This window comes from Halictus rubicundus, chromosome 7 (genome assembly GCF_050948215.1).
Source record: "Halictus rubicundus isolate RS-2024b chromosome 7, iyHalRubi1_principal, whole genome shotgun sequence".
Taxonomy (NCBI): domain Eukaryota; kingdom Metazoa; phylum Arthropoda; class Insecta; order Hymenoptera; family Halictidae; genus Halictus; species Halictus rubicundus.
This window is the reverse complement of record NC_135155.1, coordinates 16,930,283-16,955,532: the sequence shown is the minus strand read 5'-3', so window position 1 is coordinate 16,955,532 and position 25,250 is coordinate 16,930,283. Positions and strand designations below refer to the sequence as shown.

Here is a 25,250-nt window from a genome sequence, read left to right as displayed (position 1 = left end):
CTATATTTCTCGAGAATTCTCGAGAAAGAAAAAATTTTTAATAAAATAAAAAAATATTGGGAAACTTTTATCAAACTTTTATAAAGTGAAACCTTACGCTTTTGTTTTGAAATGACTTGAAGCATAATGCGTCTAATGTGGAATCAGACAATCTACTTCTTTTTGTAACAAAATCTGTAGCCGTAGACAAATTTCTTTCATTTTGTCCTTTTTCCAGTGGACTAAAAAATTTGGAATTCCTTTGTTAGAGTCCGGAATTTATTTTCTTCTGCCGCTAAACCCTTGACACTAAATTCTTGAAGGCTGTCTGCAATTTCTAACTGTTTTTCCAGTGATAGTTCCTCATTCTGAGAATCTGAAAGTTTTTCACTATTTTCATAAGAACCATTCTCATATTTTCCAAAAAGTCTGCTTAGAATTTGTTTTGCCATTTTACACATATATGTCTTGGATGTTAAATAAAGAAATGTATCTTCTGAATCTTTTTGCAGAGATTCTGGATTATGCAGATATTTCATAAGGGATACAACAATCTTGTCTCTTCTTTTAGACATTTCTTCTTTGATACCAACAAGAAACTCATTACTCAATTCAGTATTCGGTTTTTCTAAAGTTTTAAATAAGAATTTATATGTTATAAAATAAATGAGATTCACAAGAATTTTCCTAGATTTAAATTTCTCGAGAAATACTGGAATTTCTCTGGAAATAATCAATTATAGAATTTCTCGAGAAGGAACACTAGTAATATCCAACTTCTCCATTATCCGAATACAAAATGTCGAATCTTGACACAAAACGATTCGATCTAAAAATTGATAAAGATTTCATCTAACTCTGTAGCCAGGTACGCATAATGAAGGTCATACAGGATCGTCCATTCAATAACTAAAAATGACCAAATTAAATATGTTCCATTAAATGAATCGTGGTGTCGTCTTATCAATAAACTATCTTTAATTACATTTTTCGCCGTGCCTCTGGAATATTCGTGTAACGGTGATTCTCGGTCTGACCGGTTCGATTCTCTGCTATTCGATCGGAATCGAGGGAATTTTGCTTGCTCGCTTATCGGATACGTGTACCGAATCGGGACCGTGGTAATATCGAGCTCTTACTATCAATTAGAACATCTTAATCAACTGCCTGTGCTCGGACTGTTTCGCACAATGCGCCTTCCGACTTACATCTCTTCCCGCGTGCATTCCCGACAGAGGCGGCGCTGCGCGCGATACAGCGATACGCGTGCATTCTTCCGCAGCATTCAGCGGGGCTGATCGATCCGCGTGTTCGATTAAATTGCAACGACGGCCGGTCAGGTTTTCGCAGTGAACCGAATATTAAATATTTCACGCGCATCCGGCCCGCAGTAGCGGGGCCAAAATGATTTTTCACCCTTTCAATGGGGCGGAGAACAGCAAATAAGAGAAACGGACGAATCTCATATGCGGCCGCTGTCCGATCGACTGCGTGTGCACGTTAAAACTGTCGATATCAAACGATTCGAAAAATTTGTCGCGTCCGGTGTGTTTCGTCGGGCGGGCCGGCCGAATTTTCGAATTTGTAATACAAAACGTTGTTATCATAATAAGTCCTCATTGCGGGGAACGCGACGGCGGGACACTGCGCGCGCACCGCATACAAATCCTTTCGGAAAAATAATGTCGCGCGATCGGAATACAAACGCGTCGCGCGCCTGTATGAAGTTTTTTCATCTTTCTCCGTATCAACGGGATTGATTCGTTTAACATTATTCCTACCGACACTTCACGTATACCTATTCCTACCGCGACCGGTCAAATGACCGGTCTTTAGCACAACTTATATTTTTTAATATAGAATGAAGATAATAGCCAATTTGACAGTATAAAAATATAGTTTCTTTTATTTAGGAGTATATAATGTATATTTTATTCGTTTTCACCGCATAATATTTCGTTTACTATACCCCGTTGGGCCTGATGTTCCCCTAAAAATATTATGAATAGGTGCTCTTCCAGGATTAGACCCTTCTTTTACTTCTTGCCAAACAGATCCGTCTACAGCAGTTTCGATTACCTCTTCCTCATTCTCACTATCGGAAGTAACTAAAAATCTGCTTCTCTTTCGTCCTCTACGTACGTTCGAAACATTCTCTTCGTCCTCATCGGTGTTCGACTCGTTCTCAAATAGATCATAATTTTCCGTATTGTCATTTTCAATATCAAAAATTTCGAACGTCTTGACATTTTGGGAATGAATATTCAAGGGATAAAATAAAAATTAAAATATAAAAATGTAAATCAAGATGGATAAAAAATGAACAAAAGATAAAATGTGAAACTTACTACGAAGTATTGTTGGTTTGTTCACTTTTTTGAAAATGACACTTATAACACGTAATACGATATAAAATAAAAGTAGAATAATAATAGAATAAAAATACAAAATAGTAAAAGTCTGCCGAATATGCTCCTTGTAACTTTCACGTTTTGATGCTCTCTGTTCAGCTCACAAGACTTTACTGATTTGAATTCGTGAGAAGACGTCTGGGCATCTCCTTCGGCTATGATTTGATTTATTTTACAGTCATAGTAGATAAGACGGTGTAAGAAAATCCGAGGTTCTGGACCGCTTCGGATACCAATCAGGCGAATAAACACCGCGAGAACTGCCGATAGGCGAGCGAGAACTCTAAACACTTTCAAGTGCCGTAAAGCAGTCCCTGGATGGCACTTTTCGGCTAAAATCGTACCACAACTGCCTTACCTTTCGTTTGTAACGACTTTATGGTTTTGGAATTGAGTCTTTGAAAGAATACTATTACAAAAAGATATAAATCGTTCTACCGGTTAAATGACCGGTCGCGGTAGGTAAGACAGACTACAAATTTTTCTCAGAAAATAAACAATAAAAAAAGAAGTGAATATTGAAAAATGTATTATACGCATATTTTAGGAAAAGTCGTGAAGTTTAAAGGCGATTCAATTACGTTGTATATCAGAAATTCTAATCGAAATTTTAAAAACGGTCATTTGACCGGTCCCGGTAGGAATAGTGTTAACGCGTCCCCGCACTCGAATAAAAGAGCGCGTATTTCACGTTGAAATTTTGTTTGAAAAGAAATGCCGATTCCGCGATCGGCCGAAGAACGGTGCGTGAATCATGCGAACGCGGAGGAGAGGGGGAGCCATGAATGAAACGCAATTTATTCAATTGGTTCTAATAAATGATACACACGCACGCCCGGGGACACTGTAGGTACGTGCAACGAAAAATTTCGTCCGACCACACCCTCCGAATCAAGGAATACTGAATGCATACAACGTCGATCAATCTCGACTCCGATGTCGGTGCATTAACTGGCCCGTAAATTGACCTAACTAATCTCTTCATTTCCACAATTGACCATTCATTTCCGACAAAGTATTGTTCTTGCCGGTTTATTTATGCTCCTCTTTCGGAAATGTCAGAGGCGACTGTTAATTGTAATGAAGATACCGAAGGCGTGTTCAATTTTAGAAGTGGATGACCTTTGAAGTTGTAAAATATTAGATCGAATAATATCGCGCTCGATTCGGTTATGGTATTTCGTAACCGATATCCGGGTTTGCGGCGAACGGGGGATACCGGGGGGAACAAAAACACGGTATTCTGACCGTAATTTCAGCCCGCAGTCAGTTTATCCTCTGCGTAGGATCGTTATTAACTCTCGTCCGTCCCAGCATAACAATTTACCCAAACCCTTCGCGTGCAAGAAATTAGTGAAATATTAAGAGGCGATCAAATTTGTCAAACATGCTTCGAAAGAATGAACTTCGGGCACCGTAAAGCAGCGAGTCAAATTTTCCAGCGAGTACTTTAAACTGATTTTACTTTAATTTACTTACTTGAAACTGAATTTAATTACTGCAATTACTTTAAACTGCATTTGAGCCCATGGTGAATACAGTAAATTCTCCATATACAGTGACTCCCACTAATATTCGGACGCTTTTAAAAATCGTATAACTTTGTTATTATTGGATCATACGACTTAGATTTTTAAAAAGAAGTTAGCACAATTGGTTTGCTACGTAAAGTGAAAAAAAATTTTTTACAAAAATTGGTCGAAATTGCAGAGAAAATACTAAAAGTTGTATTTTGCAACTTTTTTATGTGGATTTATATTGAAAATTTAGAAAGTACGATTTGTAGATTTGTATGAATTATACATATTCTGAGAATTTCATCGGTCAACGTTGCAATGAGCTACAGATGTTCGAAAATGATCACATAAGGGCGAAATTCCCTGACAAGACAAAATTCAGCGATTTTCACCCTTAAGCTATCATCGTTAAGCGTTTGTAGCTCATCGCAACGTGGACTGATTTAGATGCAACATTCAGAATATGTATAATTCATGCAGATGTACAAAACGCGCTTTTTAAATTTTTTATATAAGCTCGCATTAAAAAGTTGCAAAATACAACTTTTAGTACTTTCTCTGCAATTTCAACCGTTTGCAATTTTAATCAAACATTTTTCCACGTTATGTAGCGAACCAATTGTTCTAACTTCTCGAAAAAAATTCAGGTAGTATAGTCCAATATTAACAAGGTTATGCGATTTTTAAGAGCGTCCGAATATTAGTGGCACTCACTGTATGTCAACAACAGGGGTGATGGACAACACTTCGCGGCCGCTCACGGGGTATACCGCGCGGTGGTGGGGATAATACCGCGACGTTTATCATCCTCGCCTCGGCGACATATACAGAGAAGTCACGACATTTGTATTATTTCGCGCTTATGACCACAGAGCATTTACGGAAGACGCGTATACCTACGATGAATTTACAATGCCGTTCGATTTAGTATATAATGAACGGGCGAGTGACTCACGCCGGTCGTGAAATAAATCGCGCGTGGAGTGGTTAAACAAGAAAAAACGATCCGCGATGAAATGGGCGTGGCGACGGAAAGAAACGCAGTTCGCAATTAAACGCGATCGCATGAAAACCGAACCGCTCGTAAAAACGACGCGATACGCGGACCTTTGCCGGTCAGTGTACGCGTTCAACGAAATCTCGCGATTGCGCCCGTAGGGCATCCGACGCGGTGAATAGATTCCGAGGTTAACAAGCGGGTAAGGTATAAGTTGTAAAAACAAAAAAAAAAAAGATTGTTACACACCTGCACTGCCGCGGAAACAAGCAGAATCGCAGGGTATTTCGCGAGTTTTTACAGAACTTCGCCGGAGCCGGCTCGGCGTGACATGTGCGCGCCAAATGGGGGAAGTGTGTGTGTGTGTGTGTATACAGCATATTTAAAAAGAAAAACTGTTTACAGCCCGGTGTGCAGGCCGCGCATGAATGTCACCCGTATTTGTCGAGAGACTTTCAGAATTTGTTCTCAGAAACGAGGTAACAGCGATAAACAAACCGAGCCGCCGATGAGTGGTTGTGTGCGCGTCGCGTCGCGTCGCTCCGCTTCTAGGCGTAGTAGACTAAACAAACACGGCTCGTACATGAACCGCGAATATTTTTCGTGGCACCGCGACCGTATCACTCCGAACGGTGAATTATTCAGCCATTCAGCCAGTTACACCGGCTTTAAATAAAAAAAAAAAAAAAATAGCGATGGCTGAATATGCGATATTTTACGCGCCGGGAGCCGCGCTGCTCTAAACTCTAACGATACAGGATATTTATACCGAGTCAGGATATTTTCCATTCAAACCCCGACCCCGCTCTTCCGCGATTTCAATTATGCAAATATTAGAGCGCGACTTGCCGGCGACGTTGACCCTTTGATTGCGCCGACCACCAACTCTCGAAACCATCGTCATTGTGCGCCGGCGATATCACGTATGTAACTATCGGCTGTGGCTCGCTCGGATGATTCACGATCCGATTATGGCAGGCAACGGAACCAAGAATCGCATTGTTAAGAACTAGAAAACACCGAAACGGCACTCGATATTCAATTACTTGATTGATAACTGCGCGTGTAACGGCGCGCTGGGCCACGGAGACCAGCTGCGGTAACAATAGAGGTACATTTCAGAGAGCGTTTTTTTCTGGTACAAAGTTATCGTTCATTGAGACGTTGTCGTTCGAAAAGTTGTACACCTGGGTCGCTTCTAACACGGTAGCTCGTTACAGGACTATCCTTTTATTCATTTTTACATTTTGTATACGTTCCATGTACTTCCTTATGTTTTCCAGTAGATGATCCAGGTTTAAGTGATTTTATAGAGTTAGTCTATATTTTATTAAAGTTTCGTAGTCAAGAATTTTGAACATTTTCCATGAAACTTATCCTCACTCTTACGTTCAGAATTTTACTTACACACTGGAGAGCAAAACTGAATCCACACTATTTGAAACAACGTAACTTTCTTATAATTAGATCAAATGACTTGAGTGTTATTGAGGAGTTAGAAGGATTACTTTCTTAGACGAGGTGAAAACAATTTTTGAAAAAAATTCAATTCAAATTTTTCTTTTAATTTTTTGCAGCTCGTCTAACAAACTAATCCTTCTAACTTCTCAAAAAGACTTAAGTCATTTGATTTAATTTTAAAAAAGTTATGCTGATTCGAAGAGTGTGGATTCAGTTTTACTCTTCACTGTACCTTTCATAACTTTTATCTTCTGCTTTAACCTTTCTCGCGTATGTATTTATTGTTTCCCTTTGTATTATTTTATTGTATTCTATATATAATCGCTGCAAGACGACTCCGCTGAATTTTCTGGAAGGATCACCTGAAAGCAGCCCTAAAAAAGATCAAGGTGATCGTAACAAAGGGAATCAGCATAACCATAACAAAGGAGTAGCCTGGCAGACGTACGCATCTGGAGAAACCCGCATGGGCTCGTTAGACGAGCGAAACGAGCATCAGACTGCCCTGGCTGGAGAAATTGGCTGGGCACCGCGTGGCTCGTTTATGTTTACGAAAATCGAGATTGTTATTTCTCGGACGAGATTTCCTGCATCGGCGGACACTGTCAAAAGTCCGAAAGCAATATGATATTTCTTCGAGAGAAACGTACATGTCAACACACTAAAAACGTACGTGTGAACAGTCAATAATTGAATTCTCGATATATGTCAACAACACGGGTCTTGCCAGCGTCGTGTATCGTCCAGGAGTCATACTCGAGCCGTTTATGTTTACACTCCTCGGCGTCCGAGGCCTCTCGTGCTTCGTAGCCCCTCATCGGGCCCCGCGGTAGTGGGGATAATTCCACGACGTTTATCCTCCAGGTCTTTGCGACATATATAGAGAAATCACTGTATATCACAGATAAACAAATCAAGAGTGTTGGAACCAATTGGAGGAAGGACGAAGTCAGTGAGACAAGTAACGTAAATTGTTCAGTTTCTATTGAGTCGTGGATACTGAAAAAACTTTTATTGTCCATAAATCATTACTCTAAATACTTACTCCAAAAATAAACATAACGCAAAGAGGCTTCAGGTTAGTCCATATTACTTAATGTTAAACAACTATTTTTGAGAAATTTTTTGCCAGTTAATAGTTGTAGCCATTTGCAATAACTCATATGATTAGTATACGCCTAAGTATTCAATTATAGGCGGATTAATTACATAACAATAAAAAACAAAATGGCGGATTCAATATGGCGGATGCGTAACCAAAAAAACGATAGGACTTTCTTGAAAATTAGTATTCCGATATTTTTCGGGCCGGCGAATATGAATCTGATGTCAAAATTACAAAGAACAAAATGGCGGATTCAATATGGCGGATGCGTAACCAAAAAAATGGTTGGACTTTCTTGAAAATTAGTATTTCCTCATTTTTTGGGCCGGCGAATATGAATCCGATGTCAAAATTACAAAAAATAAAATTTTTTTTAAACAATAAAAAAATTATTGTTAAAAAAAATTGCTGTATCAGAAAATTCTATAAGTGAAACCATACAATGCTTATTTAACAAATTTTATTATAACTCCTACATTTCTTGAGAAAACATGCTTGTAACTAGTATCATGTCTACCTCTGCGTCACAAAAATGGATCGCATTACGAAAGGGGCAGTTTTGGGCAGCTACTTTTTCAAAATAATGTGAAATAATAGTATCTACTACAAGACTCGACAAGAATCTCCGTGGAATATTGTGGAATATACAACTTTTAGTATACATTTGTAAAATCTGCGCACTAAGTTTTAATCGTTCACTTCATACATTCCAAACATTAATCAATATAAATCCAATGTTATTATTATGTATAGTATTTACTTCCAGGAACAGCATCCATCGTACACGCACAAAAAAATATAAAAAATATAAAAATAAGACCTTTTTACCTTCGGCTTCTTATACAGTCATTACCCGAGTATCCAATACGGCGAGAGCCATATCCCTAACGTGAAATTCATTTTTTGCATTTTGGCCACGATTTGGCGCTTTTGGTCCACTGTGCGGTGGGTCTGAATCGGACCGGGCCGGGTCGGGCCGGGTCGGGTCGGGATTTGATTTAGCATGCACGGTGGCCGTACTGCTCGCGTATTACTCCAGTTTCTAAGGAATCGGAGCGCGAGAGGGACCGGCGAAAGACGCGTGACGCTCGGCCTCGGGTATCGGCCGCGAGGAGCGCAGCAATCGCGTACGCTAGCCCCAAGACTTTCTCGGCGCTCAGTCTGCCGGAGTCTGCAGCGCGCGAAACTTGCACGCGCGTCGGTTCGCTCGAGTGTCTTGCCGGGCTCTATATCTCTCTCTCTCTCTCTGTCTCTCGTGTATCGTATCCGATATCTATCCCGATCTATCCCGTGCATCACCGGAAGTGGCGTCTCTCCTGAAATCGGAATACGGTCGACGTATCGTCCGCGAGTCGACAACCGTGTTCGTCTCGGTAGGATATCGAGTACCATCACAGAGAGAGAAAACGAAAGTGTTTCGGTCGCACGGCCCGGATGAGAACCGCGTCGCCACGTGATTTTTTCCCTGTCAGGTAACCGAGACCTTTCTCGGCAGTGTGTGTTCCATGATCTACGAAGTGTGACTCCCACCGAGTCGGAGTATATATATATATCTATTCTATGGCTGATCTATGATACACAATGTTCGCGCGTTTACCGTGAAAAACGTACCGGAGAATTTGAACCGGGAGTGGCAGAGTTCGTTGAAAAGAGTTTACCGTTTTGGTACCCGGGCTCCTCTTGTCTCTGTGTGTGTGCTCGGCTGCGGCGTCTCCGTCTCTGCCGACGGAACGGAAGAGGAGAGGAGAGGAGAGGATAGAGAGGAGTTGGATGACTCTCTGCCCAGCGCCTGGCCCACGATTGACGGATACGTACGCGAACGGCCGCGCCGGAGAGACCACGAAGATCTATCTCGCTAGGTGGTAAGCGGACCCCCGGTTCTTCTGTACTTCTTCTTCTTCGGTCTTCGATTATATATTTCTTTTTTTCGCGCGCTTAGCCCCGGCTCGTCCGAGCTCCGATCGCCGATCACCTTCTTCGGATACTCGCGGATCACCGTGTTAGTCGATCCCTTACCTTAGCCCCCCTCTCCGTGGCACACGAGGCTGACAGGACACCAGCCGAACGCGCTCTTTCTTCGAGTAACCGGGACTCGCTCGGAATGGAATCTTGCCTGGGGAACGGACCTCCGCACGAAGAACTTGAACGTCGATCTCTCCCGGGATCTTGTTGGTCTGAACTTTGGCGAGCGGCGACAAGAAAAGGATCCTGCCATCCTTTTCTGTCGTTCGATCGCTCGACCACCAGTTCGTTCGGCCACAGGCTGCTTGCTCCTCGACTGACCGTATCTCCTGCAGCTCCGAATCGTACCTTCTGCTAACCGACGCGTCTTTGTAGTTGGTAAACACGGCTCGTACTTCTTTTACCACCGAATTAGCTAGTTTATGACGAATCCGAGCGCCCACCGTGCGCTGCAATACCTGCTGGGGTTTGTTTGACCCTGGAACGTATTGTTGTCTGTGGTCGTATTTCTGGTCAGGGCACCGTATATTTAGGGATGTATTCACCCAATTAATTCGCCGAGTAATAGGTTGACAATTTTCCTGAATTTCTTTTGCGATTTTCAGGCTTTTTTGCCCTTTTATTGTATTATTCGGCGATTTTTCCACCATTTTGAATCGTCTACTACTTGGTGATTGATCGACCAAGTTCGATGAAATCTTCAGCATGCGTACAGCTTATCTGCAAAATTTATTTTTCTAATTTTCGTTATTCATACTCGAATGAAAATATTGTAAAAAGCAATTTTTACTATTTTCCACGCAATCCCGACTAAACGCAATTTTTACGTGTTCATCACACGTAATTTGGTAAACTAATGTTTCGTCGTTTTTGTCATTTATAACGAAAGTTATACCGGTTTAAAGTTTGTGGTGTCAATTATGGGACTGGCTGTAATTCGCACGATTATGTGAATGCGTCTGCTTAGCGTCGTTTTTACACCTCGGAGAGTTAGGGAAAGCTTCTTTCTGTCCGAAACATATGCTCATTTTACAGGTTGTTCAATATTCTGCGTTATCATTGATTGATACGTTTTTATTTGATGCACCAGTTTGATTTCGCAAACGTTATAAACGAACGTTATTCAATAACGGTTCGAACCGTGCATCACGTGTAGGATGTACGAGGCAGTAAAGATTCTAATCAAATGGTGTAAACATGATGTTACACTTGTTTTTTTTTTTTTATTTCGCAGAGCAATACCCAGCACACTTTTAAACGATAAAACGATATATTTTTCGTTTGTTCGATTCACAGTTGCAACGTTTTCGATTTGTTCTTTTCAAGGATTTAAAAAGAGTGGATTTTCGCGTTTTGATCCAAATTTGGTGAAATGTTTCTTAACTTTTTTAAATGATATTTGTTCAGAATCTTCTTGTCTGCACTGATCTTCCGATTGTACCTAATTGGACTTTCACTTTCATTTCATTGTCCCGAACAGAGTGATCAGATTCTTCGAAAACACTGGGTCAAAGCGGACCCTGCCTCTGTGGTTCAAGGACTTTCCTTTGGACTCTGACAGAATCTCGACTCGAGCAAACAAGTTTCGGTTTTTCATTCCGTCGTCTCTCGATAAGCTGACGAAAATAAATGTTTGCATAAACGTCCACGGTCTATTAAGCAGCTTAGCCAAACGAACAAATTATGGGGCGGCAGTGCAATTAATCTGACTCTGTCACAGCTGATAGGGATTTGCATCAGTCTTGTTTCGATCTGAAAGTATAGACTAGTCTACATGTTGTAACATTTTCTAATATTTTTAATTTACGATTACCGAGAAAGTATTCAACAAATTCATTTCTTTGGGTATACACCATAAAAAGGAATAGGTAAAAACTTCGATAGATAAATTCTTGTTATTTCTATAAAATAATGTAGAATAGTAATCTTTACTGGTCCGTAAACCGTTAATAACAATTTAGGAAGAATTTTTCCCTTTCTTTCTAACAAGAAAGTTTGTCATCAGATTCAGGAACTCATTTTTATTGGGACTTAAGAATGCAGAAGGGTCAAAGGAATAATCACTATGACAAATGTTATGCACCCAGCTTTGGTGTCATTAACTGAATTACTTTGATTTTAGATTTTCTGGGGGTCGTAATTCTGCTATGAAATTTTTTAGAAATTGACAGTCACTTTTTTCCATACTTTTGAGTGGTCATATATATAAACGTAATCGCAACAAGCAGTCTCCTGTATATTATTTCATAGCTTGTAGAAATCGAGGGGAAACGTACAAAAGACGTTGCGATTACGTTCTCGAATCCGAACTACGACAATGCGAAGGGGAATTCGCATGGTTGCGGGACGCCCTAATAAATCATTATTTATCGTGCACAAAATTATAATGCGTTCCATTAGTATGTCTGTAGGGTAAGAACGGTTTCGTCTTCGTGGGTGCTCGAAACCTGCAGCGTGAAGTTTGCATGATTCCCGACCGGAGTTTGTAGCAACGACCTGCAGTTCGCAGGTATTCTCCAGCAGCAGGTCGACCAACCGAAATCCGCGCCGATTCCAGGCGGTTCCCCAGCCACTACACCCGAGCATTCTCATTGTGTTTCTGGGCCCTTTCAAACTTCCTCGGTGCATAACGTTCCGCTTTCGAATGTAGTGGCTTGACTTGTATAGGAGGCATAAGCGAGACGCGTAAAATTGTAATCTGCTTTTTTCTCGACCCGTCGACCGGGCAAAATACATTTACCGTGGACTATTGTTGTTCGGAGAGCACGATTGAAAAGGGACAGCTCCCCTCATCGAGCCGGCTTTTGTCAGATGCAACGCGTTTTTAGGCGAACGTCTTCCTGGAAGACGCCGAATTTTAAAAATGTCGGTACTCGCGATTATATTATACTCAACCCTTTCGCTGGACGCGAATTTTTGAACTCGCACCAGTGGGCCACGATACGAATTTCATATTAAAAATTTTGCAACGGCAAAGAACTGCGATATGAAAATACAATCTTGCCAATGGCACATTTTTCTTGGTGGCCCTAATGAAATCAAGCGCCGGACCCGTGGGACCACCGTGGCAGCGGAAGGGTTAACTTCACTATGGTCCTGCGTCGAGCTCAGAATTTCGATGTTCGTGGAAAGGGAATGTTTTCTTGGGAGTACTTCCGCACGTCCAAAATCTGCTTTTTTTTCGACCCGTCGACCGGGCAAAATACATTTACCGTGGACTATTGTTGTTCGGAGGGCACGATTGAAAAGGGACAGCTCCCCTTATCGAGCCGGCTTTTGTCAGATGCAACGCGTTTTTAGGCGAACGTCTTCCTGGAAGACGCCGAATTTTAAAAATGTCGGTACTCGCGATTATATTGTACTCAACCCTTTCGCTGGACGCGAATTTTTCAACTTGCACCAGTGGGCCACGATACGAATTTCATATTAAAAATTTTACAATGGCAAAGAACTGCGGTATGAAAATACAATCTTGCCAATGGCGCATTTTTCTTGGTGGCCCTAATGAAATCAAGCACCGATCCCGTGGGACCACCGTGGCAGCGGAAGGGTTAATTTTACTATGGTCCTGCGTCGAGCTCAGAATTTTGATGTTCGTGAAAAGGGAATGTTTTCTCACGTTCCAAAATTCTTCTAATGTTCCGTGTTTGCCTCCTAATTCGGCACTCCGTATTTCTCATTCCCTGCAACGTGTGTACGCTATTATTACACCTCCTCGGGAACGGTAGAGAATGTGACTCACGTCAAACTTTGTGCTCCGAAATTCTTCACATTTCTCACGACGAACGGCGGTGTATGTCCTCGATTCTCTCCCTCATATTCTCTACTTCGCGCAACGTTTTCCACCTTTTTCTCCCGAAAAAATACTCCAATATTTGAGGACGCCCGAATATTTTCGATAAATACAAGGGTGGAATTCTCATCAGAAGCATTTAACACTAGGTTTACGGAGCACTGAAAGTGACTATTTGACATTACGTTATAAAATAAACAAGAATCTGCTGCCCAAATTGTTAGCCATTTTTGTTTTAATAACATACCCAAAGAAATAAATTTGTTGAATAATTTCTCATAGATGTATCTTTAGAGTCTTAACAATTGTAAATTAAAAATATTAGAACCCGTCATTTTGACGGGTCCCGTAAACCTAGTCGATATCCAGAATGTGGTTACACCTGGTAGTTTCGATTTTTATATACAGGGTGTCCCGAATTTAAATGGCAAAACTTCAGGAGCGTGTAGGGGACCGAAAAAGTAAGACAAAAAGTCTTTCAGAGATTTGCTCGTTTTTGCTTCTTTTTGGAGAAAATTGCAAAATTCAATATCTCGTTGTCAGTTGCTCTCTCGAGCTGTTCTGTACACTTGTATTTGTGATGGTTTTGACATTGTTGTGTCAGTTGTGACAGTGAGATATGCAAACACTTGATGTTATCCTTTACATTCTTTCGTTTGTTTACATTCTTGCTTTCTTCTACGATTCCTTAATCAGTCTTCAGTCGGTTACTCAGATATTTTGGAGTGAACGCCGCGTACATATTCTAATGTTGAATGCGCTGTCATAATTTGTCAAGTCGGTGCTAGATGTAATTCTTGCATTGCTGCAAAAGGGTACAAAACAAAGGGTATAAAAATAAGTAGAAAAATGAAAAATTGTTCCGTTTCTTTTTTTTTGCGATTTTCTCCAAAACGGAGCAGAAACGAGCAAATCTCTACAAGACTTTTTGTCTTAGTTTTTCGGTCCCCTACACGCTCCTGAAGTTTTTCCATTTAAATTCGGGAAAGAGTAGAGAAAAACTGCAATTTCTCGAAGAGCAATAGAGAATTTCTACGGCCTCTAGACGAAAGAAATGTGTTACTGGAAGAACGTATTACCGGATTGCTTGTTATCCCGACGCTTTTATCTTTCTGCTAATTCGGATACGCGAGGGTGCCACCGGCGCGGCGCCTTTAATGAATTTGACCTGTCCGGGCGGCGCCGGCTCCAAAATTCTCCGGCTTTCTCCGCGCAGACGGAATTAAATCCGTGATTTAAATCCTCGGTATTTCCCGGGGTTCGCTATTCGTGCTCTACCGCTGACTCAATTCGATAAAAATATTCTTTAAAGGCATGCGACTTCAGGCATCCACCCCTGATTTAAGATTCTTTACGTTCGCGTTCGAAGTATTCACCGGTTCGCGAGTGTGCGCTGCATTTTTCATTTCCCGCGGCCGTTCCGGGCGCAACTATTTCATACATACCAAGAAAATGATTCCCGAGGAATATGATTTCTCTGGAGTCGGTCGTGCCCGGGAATTCATTACGTTCATCCGAATGGCTTCGCCCGGCGACGTTAGGCCGCGCTACGGGCCCGCGAACGTATTTCAATTAAGCCCTTGCGAAATTGAATGCCGTAACAATTGCCGTATGAACAGGTCAATTACGCGGCGCTGATACAAGAAGCCCCATTGTCCGCAAATTATCAGGATCGGCGCAGGGCTGCGCTGCAGCGTTTCGCAGGCCCTAGGCATTCTTCTATTCCAGCCGGCCACGCTCTACCCTATTTTCGCCCCGAGAGACACAAAGCCGACACAGCGCACTTTTGTTTTAATTTATTCTCGCCAATTTGACTGCCGGTATAAGCTTGCATTATACAGCGGCGGATGCAGAAATTCTACTTCCAAAATGCCAATGTTTCGAACCTTCACACCCAGCCAGTAACTGTCCGTGTTATTGCAATATTGTTCCGTCGGATTTATGCAGAACTGTTAAAACAGCACGATAACACAATTTAGTGTCACCGGGGCACGTTTGCGATGCATTCTCATGTCAAGGAGACTGTATTTTCGAGGCAATTTTCCTCGGCTGAGTAAACGGATCATTTGAAAAACATATTTTTGTGGATCGTCAGAAGTTTTTTGGGTAATTTGCGCGAAAGGGCTATCAAAAAAAGAACTGTCAATATGATACAGAGATCCTCAATAAGAGGGTGTATTAACAAAGAAGACGTTGCGAGAGTATCGAAATTCCAAGAAAAATGGAAAGGCGAGAAAGAAACTAGAATAGGGAAAACCACAGCACAGCTTTTCCGAGAAAGGAGAAATGAGTGAATGGGAGCAAAGGTCGAGACGTTGCCGCTAAGACTATCGATAAGTAGACTAAGTAGATAAGGAAAGAGAAGAGAGTAAGACAGACATCGTACGATGCACAGGAAAAGTAACTGAAAATGTTAGAGAGACACCGGGATAAATGAAAAGCGAATCGATACCGTGAAAAGGAGGAAGAGAAGTTTTCCAGCGAGAAGAGAAGCTTGGAAAAGAAACTGGAAAAAGCCGGAGAAAGGACTAATGAAGGACTAAATGAAAAGCAGACGGTGATAAGACACGGAGAAAGAGATTAATTAAGAAAATGGAAATAGTACGAGAAAAGGCATCCGACTTTATAAAGTCCGGTCATTTTAAAATGTATAGAATCCACATTTATAAAGTCCCCATCTATTTTCGAGTTTCAATTAACCTGCTTCTCGATCATGTTCCAGCCGTTTCTCTTCGAAGCCGTTCGTTCGAAATGATCCCGAAAATATTAACCGAGAACGTCGGGGAGCCAATAATTGGGGTAGAATTTTCTTTTCCTCGTTAACGGGTTGCCCGAATAATAGATGAAGCGTAATTAAGTGAAGCGTAATTAAATTTCAATCAACTTTGCATCTCAAAATTTCTACAAATTTTCATATTCCCTAATCACGGAGCGGAACCATCGTGCCGCATGGAGGCATTTGTTTCCAATAAAAGAGGCGAAACAAAATATACTTGGACAGTAACGTCCTTTCTTTGTGAAAGTTTGATCAATGCATTTGTGACATTTCCCTGAATAAAACGAGGCCAAACATGACATATTTTGGAGCATAACTTCCCACCGCGAATTGTTAGAAATTTTGGAACTCGTGGTGGGGATGAGAAGAGGGCACGAATCGCTGCGATTGGTTACCTCACGCCTAAGGTAGAATCGGCTACCCCCACTATCGTCCTCCCGTCATCCCCCCTTCTCTTCTCACTTCCTCCACTCCCGCTCAACTTAGGCCATTTCTTTTCACACAATCTTCTCTCTCCCACCCACATTTAATTTGTATCTTATTCCCCCCCCTTTTCGTGGTTCTACTACCGATAATTCAGGTTCTACCGTATCGTGGATCGATCAAGTAAACAAGATCGAAACGGTGTCGTGTTTGACGTCGTTTCAGTCCGAGAAACGTTACGAACGTGTTGGCAAAGGTGTCTGTACACGATACGCAAGCGAATTTCCAAGGTTTTCGCGTGTATCGAAACAACTGCATGCACCGCCGAGGTATGTGTCGCAGAATCGACAAGGTTGCAACGCGGCAGTGACAATGCAGCGTCGCGTTCGCTGGATGGATCCGAATCATGTAAGATAGAAAATCCAGGGCTTACCGTGCAGTGACACGCGGAAGAGCCGCAGGTGATGCACTCTGTGCACACACGTGCACACACGTGCGCGCGCGCGTACGACGTGTCGCGTAGTCGGAAAGAGTGTTTCGGGTGTGTAACCGGCGAGAAACAAAACGCGAAAGCGGCAATCCGAAAAAAAAAGAGGAACAGGCCAGGTCGGCGGGAGGAACAAAAGCAAAATAAAGGGAAGACGGCCGAGCGAAAAACGGGTCGAAAAAACCGGGGCTGCTCGAAATCCGGAGTCGGTGGCGGCGCGGCGGCTCGCGTAAATCTGCCGCGCGGAGTCCGTTAGACATGCTTTATTTCGCTTTAGTTTTCCGTGCACGGCGAAATAGCATCAACTTTCCGGGAAGGGGCTGACTCACGCGCTTTTCAAATCCATTCAGAAACTGACGAATGCCGGTGCACGCCGCGCCGCGCTGCGCAACACGCCTCGCCACGGCTGGCCGAGCGCCACATGTGCGCCGGCTAATGGCTCGTCTTTCGTTTTATTGCTGCTGCATACGGTGACAATGAAACGCTCCACGGATTCCTTTTACGCCGGCCCACCGGTTATCTCCTAACGGGCATATGCTCCTATGCTTATCGAAGGACCTCCGACGCCCCGCGGGCCGCCAAACCCGCGAGCACAGAATATGCAGGGTGTTCACGAATAATAATAATTCTAATAATAATAATTCGGATAATAAATATTCGAAAACAATGAAAGCAGTACAAGTAATATTGTTTTGGTAATTATGCAGAGTTCATATGGGAGCCACCTCTGATTTCAATGACCTTGGAATGTGCTGTCAAGGTCATCATTCTGAACAACTTTTCTCTGTTCATATGGTAGGGACTCTCTTGTAGTTTTTTTGAGATATTCATGAAAAGAAGTTAAGGAATTAGAGAGGGAATCAGATTAGGGAATCGATGTAATAGGAATTTAACCCTTTTAAAAATTGCTGTATCGTTGTAGAAAATATTTTTTACATTATTAAATTTGTTTGTACGTAATAAATTACTAAACACTTGAGTATTTTACGAGTAAATTGCACCATCTTCATATGTATAACATCAGAAAGAGTATACAGAAGGGAAATATTCTAGGTCATGAGAAATGTTTCGTTTTGGAGTTAAAATGGCTTCGAGTGCAAAGGGTTAACATGTCCGATTATCCGTTTTTCGCCAGTATCTCGGAAATTAAGCGCGACCGTCACCGTTGTGCAAAGGAAGAGTTCAAAATGTTGAGATTTATAACATATCCAGAAATTAGATTGCTAGGCGGCTATTCTGCGGTTTCACCATTTTTGTTTTTTAAAGTAGAAATTACACGAGTCACATAGGATGCATTACGTAATTGAGACGGGTTACGATCCCTTCGGCAAGAGACATAACCCCGAAGAAGTTCCCCAGAGCTCCGACAGATATAATCGTCTCTCTTTTTTTACCTCGGCCGACTCCCTCGAATGTAATCGTCCCCGAAGAGATTGAATATTAAGCGGCAGAAACTTTATTTGCTCTCGAGCCGGAGGAGTTTGTTGCTGAAGTTAGAGCTACACGGTTCCCCGAATGCTGCGGATTCTTACGAACTCGGCTGCTAGAGAGGAAGGAAGTCTATTGTAACAGTCCCTTTAGTCTTGGAACGGTTACTTCTGCCGAAAGAATCCCTTTTCTCGCGTTCACTCGAACATCTATTTTCATTTTACCACTGCTCTGCTTTTGCAATGTTACATTAGCGAAAACGTGGAACTGTTGTTTATTACAGTGTCTCGATTACGATTTGCGATGATTCGTATCTTTGGCCTGATGAGTTTCCGCAAGTTTCCACAAGTTTACGAAAATTTTTTGTAGTGAGCTTGCAAGGTCTATATAAGGTAAGGGTGAGGGTGCCCGCTGATAAGCGTCACCAGATAAGGGGAGGGACCGCGAATTCAGGGGAAGAAGTTACCCTCTCTCTGCCAGTACCGGAGTATGAACGAAACGTGTCACGGGATCGGGCCGAAGCGAATAGCGCGGCAGAAGGGGAAATTAGGGTGGGGGAATAGCGCGGTAGAAGGGGAAATTAGAGTGGGGGAATAGCACGGTAGAAGGGGAAATTAGAGAGGGGGAATAGCGCGGTAGAAGGGGAAATTAGGGTGGGGGAATAACGCGGTAGAAGGGGAGATTATAGTGGGGGAATAGTGCGGTAAAAGGGGAAATTAGAGAGGGGGAATAGCGCGGTAGAAGAGGAAGTTAGAGAGGGGGAATAGCGCGGTAGAAGGGGAAATTAGAGAGGGGGAATAGCGCGGTAAAAGGGGAAAGTAGAGTGGGGGAATAGCGCGGTAGAAGGGGATATTCGAGTGGGGGAATAGCGCGGTAGAAGGGGAAATTAGAGTGGGGGAATAGCGCGGTAAAAGGGGAAATTAGAGTGGGGGAATAGCGCGGTAGAAGGGGAAATTAGAGTGGGGGAACAAGTCTTGATCTGGCGACACTGGCTGCGTTGTAGGCACAGCTACGGACAAGCGACTTAGCGGACTGTGACAATGCGTGTGACAAATACATGCAGCCTTGTCCGCAGGGGCGTAGCTCCCCGTACGGGACCCTGAACAGCTCTGGTCCGTATTGTAGCATCGAAATACAATATTGCAGTTTTCAAAATAAAATTCTTGAAGATCCGGCAACGTTTCAAGATAGTCACGGTTGGTAACGTTTTTTGACACGATCAAGCTGTACGATCGGGTTTATGGTTTTCGCTCGATAACGTTTCCTTTGGCGTTGGAGAACTTATTTTTGCTGATGAGGTTTCTTTGGATTCATACAAAAGTCACGTATTGAAATTTCTTAGCGAGTTACGCAATTTCTATTAGGTACAGCTTTCGTTCACAATTTCGCGGTTTCTTTGTGCCGATTTTGACGGTAGCCACATCTTGAAATTTCGGAGCAAATGACTGAATCAAACAGACACGCACGATACCCTGTAACGGTTTTTCCCTAGTACGTGTCATACCCTTCTCATAGACCAGGCCGAGAGATAAGGAGTGAATGGAACACCAATTAAAAGAACCGTGTTCGGATTTCTGGAGCGGAATAATCGATTCGGTACAGATACGATTTCCTCTGTGAACCTTGCTCCGCGCACTTGCGCCACTTTCGACGGTCCTGCGTTATTCAACTGTTTTGAAAACTACGGTGAAACGTTAGGTCAAGTGGCCGGAAAACGTCGATTCCTCGTATCGCCGGCAAAAGTTGCAACGCAAAAAAGGGTTCTAACAAACGTCGTATCGCGTTTTACGCGAGATCAACGCAAATTTGTTTTGCACACTTTCTTCCGTTCATGAGGAGCGATACGCTCCCGTCGGGACACGTTCTTGTCGGGTTGTGCGCACACAATTCCCCGCACAATTAATCGAAGAGAATGTATCACGCCTTTCGAACGAATTGCTTCGTTTCCTAACCTTTGTCCGTGCAAGGCACGAAAGCCTTCCAACGATTCACTCGGTCAACTGAAAATTAGACAGATTCTGAGAACATGGAAGCAAGTCTTGATATGCTTCTCGATGCAATCATAATTCTCGGTGGCCAGCTGGCTTTCAAACCTGGTTGACACGTGGCAAGTCGACCACGTTATCAGTCGTCGCCGGTGAAGTGTAAATCGATCAAACGAAATGTTAATGTAATGCGGCTTGAGCCGCGGCGAGCTGCGCGCGACGATATTCTGCGGAATCGGGGCCTAAAAGTGCGTCGTTAATTACGCAAGATACGGTGCCGGCTTTCGGTATTCCCGCTCACTCGGAGCCACTTATGCCCGTTAAGCCGCATAGTCCGCTTGTGCATCACGTGATAAAGGGAAATGAGACATGGAGAGCGGGGAAATAGCTTCTTGAATAGAATGGTCGAAGCGTGTAATGCCGTTTCCCCGTTCGACTCTTGAAAATTAATTGCAATATTCAACGGGGCCAGGTCAATTTGATCGGGACACAAATTAACCGCCGCCCTCGGCGGTCTCTTAAACTCGGAAAGTATTAAGAAAGTGCACAATACTTTCCCGTCTCGGTGTTCCCCGGGCAGCTCGCCGATCGCATGATTTACCGCTCATCGATTCGAATCTCGAATAATAAACTTTATTGATTAAGTCCGAGCAGGGACGAACCGTCCGGGCAACGGTTTCGCGAGGTTCTTGCGAGACGCTCCGAATCGAGTTATTGACAGAGCTGGAAAATGTTTGACGAAAGAAGCAATTTGAGAAGTTAATGGGCACCGCCGTTTTCTCGCATCTCGAACGAAGATCTCGGGACGACCGCTACGATTCGACCGACGAATTTTCAATTTACTCGGTTAACGCGAACCTCGAATACAGGTGTTAACCGAATAAAACTGCAATCTTGCTCTCACCAATTTCCGCGTTCTCCGAGCTCGTGTCGTAATTGCGTGTAATGTGGTACGCTTTAATAGTTTTCTCAAAATCGATCTTCCCTCGCGAAGAACCGACATTAAAACGCGATAAAATGAATTCGTATCACTCGAACGTAAAACTGCGGGTACAATAAAGATCGGTTCGCCCCATTTTAGACACTCTGTGCTAGCTGAAAAGCAGAAGATCATTGTCTCTTCGTATTATATTTGATCAATTCGACGCCAATCCTCGGGCTAATCTTGCTTCTTATCGTTGAGCTGATTCGTACTCTACTCTAATTGTAATGCGTTTTAGTCGACAGGGTTTGAACCCAGGTCGTCGGGCTGAAAACTTGGCACACTACCGTCGCGCCACACCGACTCTTGTTTACTCTAATTGTAAGTGATCGTAATGAATTGAATTTTCCAAGAGAAAAACGTTCCAGTTCCTTATAATCCTAATTTGTAACCAATACGATTTTAGTCGATACTTGTTATTCCACGACTTTTTCCTTTCCGGTGATAACAGTTATGGCCCGTTAATAAAATCCATTGTTGAACCTCAGGGTGCGGATGCTGCAATTCAGTTTGTTCCTCGTTGTTACAAAGTGCAAATTTGTGTTAAATACGTTATAACGAACCTGTTGAGATACGCTTAAGGTCGAGCACGATAGAACAACTAGGTCGAAGAACGCGAGGGTGGAATTATCAATAGTAATCAAAGTGTATCGCGTCAATGCAAATGTAACGGGGGAGTTTTTTTTTTTTAATTTTCCCGACCGCGAGCGAGATCGCGAATGCCGCGTCATGCGAAGATTGCCTGCGACCGGGTCACATTCGCGAAAGCAGGCGAAACGAACGCGTGCTCCGTGTCCCGGCTACAATGGGGGAGTGCCTTCGCGAACAAAGTATTGCCGCCAGCCCGGAAAAAGAAAAAGAGTAGGTGTACCATGTGCCTATCCGCTTCCTCCCGGATGACCCCGCAAGAAAGCTGGCATTCTCCGCGGGTAACCCTAACGCTCCCGGTCTCTCGCACAGTTTTCAAAGAAACGGCGAAGAGCGCGCGGCATTGTTCTCGGGCCGAGGCCCCGACGACTCGCATATTTCCCGGGTGTTCCAACCTGGCCAGGTAGGAAAACGCGCGCGGTAATCTGATTTAAGGTCCACTCCAAGTGTAACAGTTCGTTGACTCGCGGCGCGAGCGGGATGCAAGCGTGGCACGCAACTATGATCCGTACGCTCGATAAGGGCAACTGGAAATTTTTCGTGACACGAAAAATGGATTATTTTTTACAGAAATCGCTGGTAACGCGTGCCCCCGCCAGATAAAACCCGGCGGGTCCCGTTCTCTCTGTCGCAATCGTGGCCGCTCTACAGGATGAGTCACATAATCCTCAAACGCTCATGAAACGCTTGCATGAAAGGTCCCAGGTTAACGTTTCCCCCATTTTTATTTTACACTTTGAATCCACTAATTACGCTGCATTTATAGCGTCATATTTCAAAGGGTGAAATATAACTTTCAGTTTTTCTCTGCGATTCCGAGCGGTAGCAATTTTTCTCAAAATTCTTTTCAGGTTACGTAGCAAACCGATTGTTCTCAATTCTTAAAAAGAAATCCAAATCGTATGGTCGAATGTTAAAAAAGTTATGCGATTCTTAAAAATTTCCGAATATTAACGCGAGTCACTGTATACCCCTTAACGAGTTAACTGTGTTTGACGAGTATACTCGTCATGAAGAAATGGCAATATTTTGTGTCATGACGAGTATACTCGTCAAAACAGCTATAATTCAAACAGCGGTTAATTTTTGCGACGCAACTTAGGTACACATTTTTCAAAGAGGTCGCAACAGCTAACTGGTTAAACAAATGCTTGAAACGAGAATTGTTTGAACCCGAGCAGGTCTTATAATGTAATTAGTTTTTTGATGTTTTGTTCTATTATCGATACACGAAGGTGACTTTGTGTCTTTGTATTGCCATGCGCAGTATTTTGCCATGCGATCCGACAGAATATTGAATGCTGGGTACAAAAATATTAAGGTAAGGTCAAATTATGCATATTGCAATAGAAATACTCAAAGTGACCTTCAAATCTCGTTAAAAATAGTAAACAAGTAGTTTCTGAGTAGACGGTCTCTCTCTCTCTCTCTCTCTCTCTCTCTCTCTTTCTCTCTCTCTCTCTCTCGGTTCCGGTCGTCAAAAAATTAAAACACCAATATATTATATTCATGGAGCTCCGATAATTATTCTTTAAGCCGCCATAGAGGAACAATGCCATGGAAACTGTTATCGATTACAATGTTCCTATTCTCTTTCGTTAGTGATAAATAATTCACAATTTCCAGCATCCATTTCTGAGAGAATACATTAAGGGGATGGAGGATTTTGGCAGCAATTGTTCCGACGAACATTAACGATTCTGAAGACCTGCATGACACATTTTATAAGGAGATTTATTAAGAGCTCGTGGCAGTTAATTTATACCAGCTGTCTTGTTTGAATCAACTACGAAACTGTCATTGAAAATCATCAGAAATCAAAATTGAATTCTATTATACATAATTGAATCTTAAGCACTGTACGCCACTATAGTGGCTTCCGTGGAAAGCATCGGTTTGAGCGATACGCCACTATAGCGGCTTTCCACGGAGATCATCAGTTTAAACGGTAACGCCACTATAGTGGCTTTCTTGCCTTTCGCGACCAGGCGCGCCGTACCTGGCAGATGGAGTTGCGGACAAAGAGGTTAAGGTGCTGAAGAGGTTAAGGTTTTCAACGACTCGCCCCGAATATGTAGACAAATGTTGTTTTTAAGATGTGGTTGCGTTTATTCGAGCTTGGAATTCAGCCGTGCAATTCGAGCAAGATAATTTGCTAGTCGACTGGCGACTTCGTTGAAGCCCAAAATGATGAACTCTGGGGGGTGGGGGGAGTCTTTCCCCGACGGGGTCATTTCTCGTCGGCCGCAAAGACGACGTCGAACCGATAGGGATTACCATGAATCTCGAATATTGTCACGTCCAAATCATTATGCCCTGTCAACACGATTTACACTTTTCCCCGTGCATGCGTAATACGAAGAATTACGATCGGGCCGCGTGTCTCGCATAGTAATGCGGCCACCCATAAAAATGCAGGCGACTTCGGGGTTTTCTTTCAAATGGATTATAAATGATACCCGTCAAACAAAAAGTCACGGACCGCGCGCGGGAATAATGGACAAATTTATAGGGTATTCCCGGCGTCGAAACGCGCCGGTCGACGCGACGCCGACGCCGACGCCGACGCTCATCCAGCGACGTCGACGAGCTACGAAATAATAATTCAATCGCGTGGAAATAGAGTCTCTTTCATTAAATTTAACGCGATATATTCCGGCAAATGGCAGGCATAGATAATTGCCGGCTACGATTCATTTGCGGTCGCGAATAAATATTATATTATAAATCAAATCTATTTTTACGAACAGCAGAGCCGGTGCATTTTATTTCGCGGGTCGACGTGGTCTCGCCGTGCTACGCGATTATTTATTCGGTAATGAAACCGGTGATAAACGTTCTTAATTAAACCGATAGAGATTTCCCGACGCGGGAGAATTCGTTGTCAAAAATTCATACGCCGCCGATTTTCACCGAGCGTTTGCGTACCCCGGGATGCGTTTAACAGTCACGGACTTGTCGGCGCGGGGATGTTAATCGGTTTTGTGTAAAGTACATCCCGCATAATGCATCCGGTCGAGATCGAAATCCGCCCAGGCATTTATTCGAGATTTTTAGTCGGCGTCGCTGCCGTTCAATCTTCAAAATTAATCAAATTTACCGTAATGATGAGCGGAATACGATAGCTCGGCTGGCTGCAACCCATGCGTTTAGCCTCTTGAACCCTGAATAGGTACGCTATTCATGACCAACGTGTATTTCACCATTCAGCAAATTATGCTGCCCGTAACGTGTATCGCAGACTCTCCGTGTAACTTGGAGTTGTAGAAATGGCAGCAATTTTACTGTAGCATTCA

The 25,250-nt window shown here is 43.0% G+C and overlaps 1 protein-coding gene across 2 annotated transcripts in view; it reads left to right on the top strand.

The window, feature by feature from the left end:
• Positions 1 to 8,576: 8,576 nt before the first annotated feature.
• Kek5 (leucine-rich repeat, immunoglobulin-like domain-containing kekkon 5 protein) overlaps positions 8,577 to 25,250 on the top strand; it is a 710,928-nt gene continuing 694,254 nt past the window's right edge. For both annotated transcript variants that reach the window (XM_076790900.1, XM_076790901.1), the window contains exon 1: positions 8,577 to 9,329. The gene's annotated coding sequence lies outside the window, so the exon portion shown is untranslated. The remainder of the gene's footprint in view (positions 9,330 to 25,250) is intronic.